The sequence below is a fragment of the Poeciliopsis prolifica genome, unplaced genomic scaffold, assembly GCF_027474105.1.
Source record: "Poeciliopsis prolifica strain line A6 unplaced genomic scaffold, Auburn_PproV2 SCAFFOLD044, whole genome shotgun sequence".
NCBI lineage: Eukaryota > Metazoa > Chordata > Actinopteri > Cyprinodontiformes > Poeciliidae > Poeciliopsis > Poeciliopsis prolifica.
The window spans coordinates 581363-592833 of record NW_026562419.1 but is presented as its reverse complement, the minus strand read 5'-3'; the positions used below and the strand labels follow the sequence as shown (position 1 = coordinate 592833).

The 11471-nt window shown below is 35.6% G+C and overlaps 1 pseudogene; it reads right to left on the bottom strand.

Annotated features, from left to right (window-relative positions):
- Positions 1–1469: 1469 nt before the first annotated feature.
- On the bottom strand, positions 1470–2066 carry LOC129376557 (gastrula zinc finger protein XlCGF8.2DB-like; annotated as a pseudogene).
- Between the last annotated feature and the right edge of the window lie 9405 nt (positions 2067–11471).

Here is an 11471-nt window from a genome sequence, read left to right as displayed (position 1 = left end):
AGACTCAAGAGGCTCTTTGGCTCATTTATTATATCAAACTATAAATATTGATCTGTTGTTTTGTTTCATTTTTTTTAAGTGTCGTCATGAAACCGATCACATGGCCCTTGTGGTAAATTTGGCCTCTAAACCAAACTCCTTATTGGTATCAATATTTCAGAAATTCTCTTTAAAATACCAGAATATTCACATAAACTGTTATACTTTTGTCAGTCTGAGGAGACACTGAATATTGAATTAGGTGTTATGATCAGTTACTCAGTAATTCACCAAATACTTCAAAAGAAAATACAGAGGAAGAACATTGTTCCAGCAGGAATATTAAATAAATAGAATGATAAACCCTGACCTTTACTATTATATAAGATCAAAATATAGTTTATGTTCCATGACTCCTTCACTTCTAACTCACCAGTTTAAGTACTGAAGGTTGTTTAAAATGATTAATTGTACTTGCTTTGAATTTTAAAGTTTTGATTATTTAGGTTCATTCTTTGTTAAATTATGGCTCATTTTGTTTTATCTCTTATTAGTATAAATATAGAACTCAATATAAATGTTGAATGAAAAGAATATCGACTTTATTAGAATGTATGCAACATTGAGGAATAGATGATCTCTGTGGACTGCTGCTGTTTATGTATATGAAGGTTTTCCTGATTTACTTTTTGTTTTAAACAGGTTTTATTCCAGCCTCTATAATTATGTAAATCTAGTCTTTCACACAGTTTTCTACTAAACAGGAAAAAAGAAAAGGATCATCATTATAATAGTTTATTTTCTAAAATTACATTAATAGTTTCAATCTGAAATTCAATTCATATCATCAATACATTTTCTAAGCAGGAAAATTATTAAAACCATGTCAAAGAAATGCATCCATTTCTCCAAATCATTGAAATAAAATAAATAAGTACAAAGAATAAAAACACAATAAAGTTTCCAACATTTTAGAAGTCTAAATCTCAAATCATTTAAAGTCATCGTTTCTTTAGAGACAATCTCTCCCTCAGACTGATTAAATAAAATAGAAATATAAAACTGCCAGAATAAAATCCAAGTCGGTTGCAATTACTCCACTTCCAAACAGCAACTTACTGAGAATCTTGAGGTTCACATTGTGCCATCAAACCTGTGCGAGTTCTCATGTGAACAGTTACATTTGTTTTGAGTGAACCTTTTTCTATTGAATCTACAAAATAAAAGCTTCCAACCCGTGTGAATCTTCATGTGATGACTTAAACTGGATCTATACACAAAACATTTTCCTCACTTTTCACTAAGGGTGCAGACATGACATGGTGAGCTGGTCTAATAGTCAAACCTCACAGCGGAAAACAGAACATGGCTGAGGTCAATAACGTTGAGGAATCAGATCAGCTTCACATGCATGTATCTGCTGCTCACCAATGTCCCAAAATTAAGGAAATCAACATTTATGAATCAGCCAGCTGATAATCAATACACAGCTACTTCTCACCAGTGTGAATTCTGTTGTGAGAAGTTAAGTTGTTTTTTTGAGTGAAACTTTTTCCACAAATCCCACATGAGAAAGGCTTCTCACCAGTGTGAATTCTCCTGTGACGTTCTAAACTTTTTTTATAAGGGAAACTTTTCCCACAAATCACACATGAGAAGGCTTCTCACCTGTGTGAATTCTGTTGTGAGAAGTTAAGTGCTGTTTTTGACTGAAACCCTTTTCACAAATCCCACATGAGAAAGGCTTCTCCCCTGTGTGAGTTCTCATGTGAGAATTTAAACTTTTTTCATAAGGGAAACATTTCCACAAGTTCCACATAAGAAAGGCTTCTCACCTGTATGAGTTACCATGTGAGCAGTTAAGCTGGTTTTATGAGTGAAACTTTTTCTACAAATCTCGCATGAGAAAGGCTTCTCACCAGTGTGAATTCTCACGTGAAGTTTAAACTTTTTTTATAAGTGAAACATTTTCCACAGGCCCCACATGAGAAAGGTTTCTCACCTGTGTGAATTCTGTTGTGAAAAGTTAAGTTCTGTTTTTGATTGAAACTTTTTCCACAAATCCCACATGAGAAAGGTTTCTCACCTGTGTGAGATCTCATGTGTTGAACTAAATGAGATCTAGTCAAACAATTTCTTCCACAAGTGCCACAATTGAGAACCTTCTCACCCGTGTGACATCTCATGTGAACAGTTAAACTTTGCTTTCGAGTGAAACTTTCCCACAGGTCTCACAAGAGAAAGATCTCACCTGTATGAATCTCAATATGAGCAAGTAAATGAGATTTAACAAAAAACTTTTCCCACAGGTTGTGCAGGTGTAAGGTTTCTCACCCGAGTGAATTCTCTTGTGTCTGTTTAAAGAGTCGTTTAGACGGAAACGTTTTCCACAAGCTGGACAAGTGAACGGTTTTTTAGCCATGTGAGTTTTCTTGTGATTCATCAAGGAACTATTTCGAGAAAAGGTTTCATCACAAATTTTACAAGAATATAGATTTTGGTCTGGTTGAGTTTTCATGTGCGTTTCTTGTTCTGAAGTCTCTGTTGAGTTTTTCTGCTGTTTGTTCAAAATGTCATCAGTTTCCTGTTTCATCACAAGATGCTCTTCATCCTGACTAATGCAAAGTTGCTCCTCTTCCTCTTTGATCTGCAGAGGTTCTGGTTCCTCTTCTTCCAGTTTTATCTGCAGAGGTTCTGGTTCCTCTTGATCCCGTTTTATCTGCAGAGGTTCTGGTTCCTCTTGATCCAGTTTCATCTGCAGAGGTTCTGGTTCCTCTTGATCCAGTTTCATATGCAGAGGTTCTGGTTCATCTTGTTCCAGTTTCATCTGCAGAGGTTCTGGTTCCTCTTGTTCCAGTTTTATCTGCAGAGGTTCTGGTTCCTCTTGTTCCAGTTTTATCTGCAGAGGTTCTGGTTCCTCTTGTTCCAGTTTTATCTGCAGAGGTTCTGGATGATCTTGATCTGAAGTGAAGTTTCTCTCCGGGTTTCTGAGCTCATTTAGATCCTCCTCCTCTTTGCACACACTGCATTGTGGGAGATCTGGACAAAAAAGTCAGAATATGAGGTCACACAATGAACTCTTCAGTTTAACTAAAACTAAAATGAAAATATTCTTCATCAGGGGGCGTGCTGTGGTAGCGCAACCCACGATTGGAGGCCTTTAGTCCTCCACACAGCCGTTCTGGGTTTGATTCCCGGATCCGACTTTATTTGCCGCATGTCTTTCCTTACTACATTCCTGTCAGCCTTCTTTCTTATAAGGGACACTAGAGCCCACAGAAACCCCCAGGAGGGGAAAATGTAATTCTCAGCAAAACATTACAAAATGAAATCTCTTCCATCGTCTTTCAGAGAGATTGTTATTTACCTTATTTAGAATAAACAATGTCTGCATGTGGTTAATAATTTTACCAGCAATTAAACTTAATGCCGTCAAAATGTGCCAACATTTGGAAATATGCAGTCTGGCTAGCTGACGTTAACTCCCCTTCAAGATTCGCTTCTCGCCAACAGGGACGTTACACCATATTCTGTGACCACTGCACATTGTGACTGTAGGAGGCGCTGTTGCAGGTTTACATCATACTTTGCTATTCTTATGGACACAGAATATGATGGCGCTTATCAAATAATGGTCCCACACTGTAACTTACAGTAAAGTACTAAATATTTAAACTGAACCGTCTCTATTAACTCTGCTTGCTAAGTCAATATCTGACCATTAGTCTTATGACATTTCTTTTTAGTTAAATGAAACGGCCCTTTAAATAGCTTTACATAGTGTTATAGTCAAGACCACCTAAGCAGAGACCAAGACCAGCCGCCACATAAGAATTAAATGTGAAATATTAGCAAAAGTGCTAATCAAATTGGTCTGAAAGATCCACATTCCCATAAAAACAAATCAATTTAACCAATATTATCAATTCACACTCTTTGTTCTACTTTGCTCTGTGCTACAATCCATGGAAGTCTCATGCCAACCCTAAAAGTTAACGCCCTGGCGGTTGCCCATATTGCTCATGTCAGAAACCACCACTGTCTGCACTATTAAACATAGCAATTAAGGCAATGCACTAGTGGTAAACAACGCTCCATCATGAACACAGACCAAGGAGCAACAAGCAGAAATAACCAAACACTGTGACAGTTCTCACTTTTTCTCCTGCTGCATGAAGCCAGGCAGCACAGAACTATCACAGAGCAATGAGCATGCTCTGTGTGCTCTGGTTTTATTGATTCACCAATTAAATTAATATCAATGTATACAATCAATTAAAATAATGACAGCTACTGCAGCTGTTTCGTACCTATCCGGTGCAAGATGATCTTGGGTATCCGGGTAAAATCCATCAGTCTGCGCTGATCGTCCATCTCTTCCTCCATCTTAACGTTGATTTCTTTCCACTCTGTGAATGTTTCTTCAGCAGGAGTTTCCTGCTGCTTGATAAACTCTCTGAGGCTGAACTGAAGACATTTTCACTGAAAACACAGAAATATTTAACTAAACTGCAAAACAGTCATCAAGAGGAAAAGTAAAGCCAGACATTTGCTCTGTTTTTATTTTCACGTGTTTCACTGTTGCTGTGCTGAAGAAACTGGAAGTGATTATTAGTTTGGCTTTAAATTTTCTGCTGAGTCTCTTCTTTAAAGTCCTGGAGGGCTGATGCCCTGAAACCTTTAGCTGAGCCTCTGCTGCACCACCTGAATAGAGTAATTAGGTCATTAAGGCTCTGCAGATCTGATCCACACAAGGAGGAGGTAATTATGGTGATTTCATTGCAGTGTTTTGTACCTGTGGCTCATCTAAACACTGCAGGTCACCTTGAGGACTGGAGTTTGACTCCTGTGGTTTAGTTACAATAGATCAGTCTGGAGAAAACATGATGATGTTTTGTTGTTCTTGCAATAACTAATAAAATCCTGATTCTGTGAAAGTAACATATATATTGTCTATTTTTATAAAGATATTTCAGATAAGTGTGAAGTTAACCAGGATGCTTTTATTGTTTTGTTGGTTTAAATATAAAGCATTTTGTTAATATTTAGAGGTAGATTATTTAACCTTCCTAATTTTACTTTAATAAATTGCTGCACTTTTAGCTGCTATTCAATCTGCCAGGTCTCTGCAACCTGGATCTCTGGAGACTCAAGAGGCTCTTTGGCTCATTTATTATATCAAACTATAAAATATTGATCTGTTGTTTTGTTTCATTCTTTTTTAAGTGTCGTCATGAAACCGATCACATTGGCCCTTGTGGTAAATTTGGCCTCTAAACCAAATCCTTATTGGTATCAATATTTTCAGAAATTCTCTTTAAATACCAGAATATTCACATAACTGTTATACTTTTGTCAGTCTGAGGAGACACTGAATATTGAATTAGGTGTTATGATCAGTTACTCAGTAATTCACCAAATACTTCAAAAGAAAATACAGAGGAAGAACATTGTTCCAGCAGGAATATTAAATAAAATAGAATGATAAACCCTGACCTTTACTATTATATAAGATCAAAATATAGTTTATGTTCCATGACTCCTTCACTTCTAACTCACCAGTTTAAGTACTGAAGGTTGTTTAAAATGATTAATTGTACTTGCTTTGAATTTTAAAGTTTTGATTATTTAGGTTCATTCTTTGTTAAATGGCTCATTTTGTTTTATCTCTTATTAGTATAAATATAGAACTCAATATAAATGTTGAATGAAAAGAATATCGACTTTATTAGAATGTATGCAACATTGAGGAATAGATGATCTCTGTGGACTGCTGCTGTTTATGTATATGAAGGTTTTCCTGATTTACTTTTTGTTTTAAAACAGGTTTTATTCCAGCCTCTATAATTATGTAAATCTAGTCTTTCACACAGTTTTCTACTAAACAGGAAAAAAGAAAAGGATCATCATTATAATAGTTTATTTTCTAAAATTACATTAATAGTTTCAATCTGAAATTCAATTCATATCATCAATACATTTTCTAAGCAGGAAAATTATTAAAACCATGTCAAAGAAATGCATCCATTTCTCCAAATCATTGAAATAAAATAAATAAGTACAAAGAATAAAAACACAATAAAGTTTCCAACATTTTAGAAGTCTAAATCTCAAATCATTTAAAGTCATCGTTTCTTTAGAGACAATCTCTCCCTCAGACTGATTAAATAAAATAGAAAATAAAACTGCCAGAATAAAATCCAAGTCGGTTGCAATTACTCCACTTCCAAACAGCAACTTACTGAGAATCTTGAGGTTCACATTGTGCCATCAAACCTGTGCGAGTTCTCATGTGAACAGTTACATTTGTTTTGAGTGAACCTTTTTCTAATGAATCTACAAAATAAAAGCTTCCAACCCGTGTGAATCTTCATGTGATGACTTAAACTGGATCTATACACAAAACATTTTCCTCGCTTTTCACTAAGGGTGCAGACATGACATGGTGAGCTGGTCTAATAGTCAAACCTCACAGCGGAGAACAGAACAGTGGCTGAGGTCAATAACGTTGAGGAATCAGATCAGCTTCACATGCATGTATCTGCTGCTCACCAATGTCCCAAAATTAAGAAAATCAACATTTATTAATCAGCCAGCTGATAAATCAATGCACAGCTACTTCTCACCAGTGTGAATTCTGTTGTGAGAAGTTAAGTGCTGTTTTTGAGTGAAAACTTTTTCCACAAATCCCACATGAGAAAGGCTTCTCACCTGTGTGAATTCTGTTGTGAGAAATTAAGTTCTGTTTTCGAGTGAAACGTTTTCCACAGATCCCACATGAGAAAGGTTTCTCACCTGAGTGAATTTTGTTGTGAGAAATTAAGTGCTGTTTTTGAGTGAAACTTTTTCCACAAATCCCACATGAGAATGGCTTCTCACCTGTGTGAATTCTGTTGTGAGAAGTTAAGTTGTGTTTTTGAGTGAAACTTTTTCCACAAATCCCACATGAGAAAGGTTTCTCACCTGTGTGAGATCTCATGTGAACAGTTAAACTTTGCATTTGAGTGAACCTTTTTCCACAGGTCTCACATGAGAAAGGTTTCTCACCTGTGTGAATTCTGATGTGATTAACTATTTTATGTTTACTCCGGAAACTTTTCCCACAGGTCTCACATGAGAAAGGTTTCTCACCTGTGTGAATTCTGATGTGACTAACTAACCGAGATTTCCTCTGGAAACTTTTTCCACAAGTCTCACAGGAGAAAGGTTTCTCACCTGTATGAATCGTCATATGAGCAAGTAACTGACATATAGACACAACATTTTTTCCACAGATAGTGCATGTGTAAGATTTCTCACCAAAAGAAATTCTCTTGTGTCTGTTTAAAGAGTCGTTTAGATGGAAACATTTTCCACAAGCTGCACAAGTGAACGGTTTTCACCTGTATGAATTCTCATGTGATCAATTAAACGACTCTCTCTAGGGTAACGTTTTCCACAGGTGGAACATTTGAAAGGTTTCTTAGCCGTGTGACTTTTCATGTGATTCATCAAGGAATTATTTTGAGAAAAGGTTTTATCACAAATTGACAAGAATATAGATTTTGGTCTGGTTGAGCTTTCATGTGTGTTTCTTGTTCTGAAGTCTCTTTTGGGTTTTTCTGCTGTTTGTTCAAAATGTCATCAATTTCCTGTTTCATCACAAGATTCTCTTCATCCTGACTGATGGAAAGTTGCTCCTCTTCCTCTTTGATCTGCAGAGGTTCTGGTTCCTCTTGATCCCGTTTTATCTGCAGAAGTTCTGGTTCCTCTTGTTCCAGTTTCATCTGCAGAGGTTCTGGTTCCTCTTGATCCAGTTTCATCTGCAGAGGTTCTGGTTCCTCTTGATCCAGTTTCATCTGCAGAGGTTCTGGTTCCTCTTGATCCAGTTTCATCTGCAGAGGTTCTGGTTCTCTTGTTCCAGTTTCATCTGCAGAGGTTCTGGTTCCTCTTGTTCCAGTTTCATCTGCAGAGGTTCTGGTTCCTCTTGATCCCGTTTTATCTGCAGAGGTTGGTTCCTCTTGTTCCACTTTCATCTGCAGAGGTTCTGGATGATCTTGATCTGAAGTGAAGTTTCTCTCCGGGTTTCTGAGCTCATTTAGATCCTCCTCCTCTTTGCACACACTGCATTGTGGGAGATCTGGACAAAAAGTCAAAATATGAGGTCACACAATGAACCCTTCAGTTTAACAAAAACTAAAATGAAAATGTTCTTCATCGAGTGTCGTGCTGTGGTAGCGCAACCCACGTTTGGAGGCCTTCAATCCTCAACACGGCCGTCACCGGTTTGATTCCCGGACCAGACAATATTTGTTGAATGTCTTTCCTTAGCAGATTCCTGTCAGCCTTCTTTGTATCTGTGTATCGTTTCACTATAAATGGTTCACTTATTTGCATAAATTAAAATGCAAAATATCTAAACAGAACAAGATCTTATGAAATAGGAGCGTATCGCTGCACACATTTAATGAGCACAAGCTGCCGGTCTGTGTATCGTTTCACTATAAATGGTTCACTATTTAGCGGCACTGAAGTGAAAGTGGTGAGCAAACCTTATCAGGGGGAAAGTGAGAGAAAACTGTGGATTGAAATCCACCGTGAGAGTCAGATGTGAGGATTAAGGGGTAAACTGCTGGAGAAAAAGCAGCAGGTAAAGCAGAGCAGAATTTAAACATGGAAGAGACGCAGCCGGATCCGGTTTGAGACCAAAACAACGAGGTGCGCCGCCTCACTGACTGATATTGGAAATCAATGTGAGCCTTTAAACCAATCAGCAGGAGCAGATAAGTTATCCTGTTCAGGTCGATATTTATTACACCGATCCACTGAAACATGTAGATACACATTAGTGGTGTTTTACATCATTTCCTGATGTTTTGAAGCTGATTTTTTTTTAGACTCTACTGGTGTGAATAGGTTTACATGGACAACATGTAAACAACAATAACTCTTTAAAAAACTTGAATTCATATGAGCTTCAACATTTAATTTCAATTTGGGGTCAAAAGAGTATTTTTGAATTTGACTGATATTTTATCAGATGTTTTTGAGATCGATTGATGTATTTTGTCATCAGGAGAAAGGTCAAAGGCAGAAGAGATAGATTATGATAAAAAAAACACTAAAAGATCTGAATAATTCATCAACAAAATACATCAATCAATCTCAAAACATTTGATAAAATATTAAACATTTGGAATATCTATTGAACTCTGATCCTGAAATCTGGAATCAACTCCCGCTCTCATGGCAACTAAACAACAATATATATTGTGTTGAGGCGCTTACCAAGGTCAAATACACACATATGCTTCTACACACATTACACTCTCATACTTTCACACAAAGGCCTTTGTATTTGTAACAGATACAGAAACTGAATCATCTCCTCACTCCCATCTCCAAGCAAATAGAGATTTAGGTGACGCAGGACATCGGATGACCACTGGGCGTGTTCTTAGATCATAAGCAACGAATCTTCCCGTTTTTAAACACATTCTGTATAGACACGGGGCCGCTGGTTTTCAATTCTAGTCTGTGATGGTAAGCGTCTCTTTTTTTAGCGCTAAAAAAGAATAAAAAACGTAAAGTCTGATTGCTTTGTGTTGGCTGATTTGCTGCTCGTGCGCTTGCACGCTTTGGTCTATCGGGTTTAGAATACATGATGGTTTTTTCACAACAATTGGTAGCAGAGGATGGTTGCGTGTTGAGACACGAGCAGAGATTGGACTGGCCGTTTGGGCGCAGCCTGCCAGATAAAGTACTCTGGTGTTGGGCCCACATAAGGTGAGGAAGCTTTTTCCTTAATACACACCATTGTACTGTTTCCCTGGGTTGTCTAAATTCCAGTTATCAGCCGTTGTCAATATTGCTTTTCACTGAGTTGTCTAAGTTGTTATTTGATTATAGTACTGCTTTCCGCTGGTTTGTCAAAGTGTTTCATTATTCATAGGAGCATAAAAAAAAGAAATAAAAAAGAAAGAAAGTAAAGGTTGATTGGCTGGAAGCAGTGGGAACTGGCCGTCCCCCCCTTCTGCCGGACGCGGCAAAGGTAAAGGCTGGGTTTTGTCTGGTTTTACCCCGGGAGTACTGCCCTCGTAAACAGAACAGTGAGCCAATCTGAGTCAGCTTGAGAAACGCAAGAAGCGGTGAAAGCTGTCCAGCATAAGTTAAAAGTTAAGATAAAAGTTGAAGATAAAAGTTGAAGATAAAAGTTAAGATAAAAGTTAAGATAAAAGTTAAGTTTAAAAGTTGAAGATAAAAGTTAAGATAAAAGTTGAAGATAAAAGTTGAAGATAAAACTTAAGTTAAAAGTTAAGATAAAAAAGTTAAAAGTTAAGATAAAAGTTAAGATAAAAGTTGAAGATAAAAGTTGAAGATAAAAGTTAAGTTAAAAGTTAAGATAAAAAAGTTAAAAGTTAAGATAAAAGTTAAGATAAAAGTTGAAGATAAAAGTTGAAGATAAAAGTTAAGTTTAAAAGTTGAAGATAAAAGTTAAGTTTAAAAGTTGAAGATAAAAGTTGAAGATAAAACTTAAGTTAAAAGTTAAAGATAAAACTTAAGTTAAAAGTTAAGATAAAAAAGTTAAAAGTTAAGATAAAAGTTAAGATAAAAGTTGAAGATAAAAGTTGAAGATAAAAGTTAAGTTAAAAGTTGAAGATAAAAGTTAAGTTTAAAAGTTGAAGATAAAAGTTAAGATAAAAGTTAAGATAAATGTTGAAGATAAAAGTTGAAGTTAAAAGTTAAGATAAAAGTTAAGTTAAAAGTTAAGATAAAAGTTGAAGATAAAAGTGAAGATAAAAGTTGAAGTTAAAAGTTAAGATAAAAGTTGAAGATAAAAGTTGAAGATAAAAGTTGAAGATAAAAGTTGAAGATAAAAGTTAATTAAAAAGTTGAGTTAAAAGTTGAAAAGTTAAGTTAAAAGTTCAGATAGAAGTTCAAGATAAAAGTTGAGTTAAAAGTTGAGTTAAAAGTTTAAGATAAAAGTTTAAGACAAAGGTTTAAGATAAAAGTTTAAGACAAAGGTTTAAGATAAAAGTTTAAGACAAAGGTTTAAGATAAAAGTTTAAGACAAAGGTTTAAGATAAAAGTTTAAGACAAAGGTTTAAGATAAAAGTTTAAGATAAGGTTTCAGATAAAAGTTAAGATAAAAGTTTAAGATAAAAGTTTAAGATAAAGGTTTAAGATAAAGGTTTAAGATAAAGGTTTAAGATAAAGGTTTAAGATAAAAGTTTAAGATAAAAGTTTAAGACAAAGGTTTAAGATAAAGGTTTCAGATAAAAGTTTAAGATAAAGTTTAAGATAAAGGTTTAAGATAAAGGTTTAAGATAAAAGTTTAAGATAAAGGTTTAAGGTTGATCGCAATCTGACCCTCTAAAGTATTATAGATGAAGTTAAGTTAAAAAGTAATAATGGTTGACAAAAGAGGGCAAAAATAAGAGCTGTAAAAGCGTGGATCCATTTCTATGTGAAGTTGTGTGTGTGTCTGTCTGTTGTGTGTGTAAGCCTCTGCC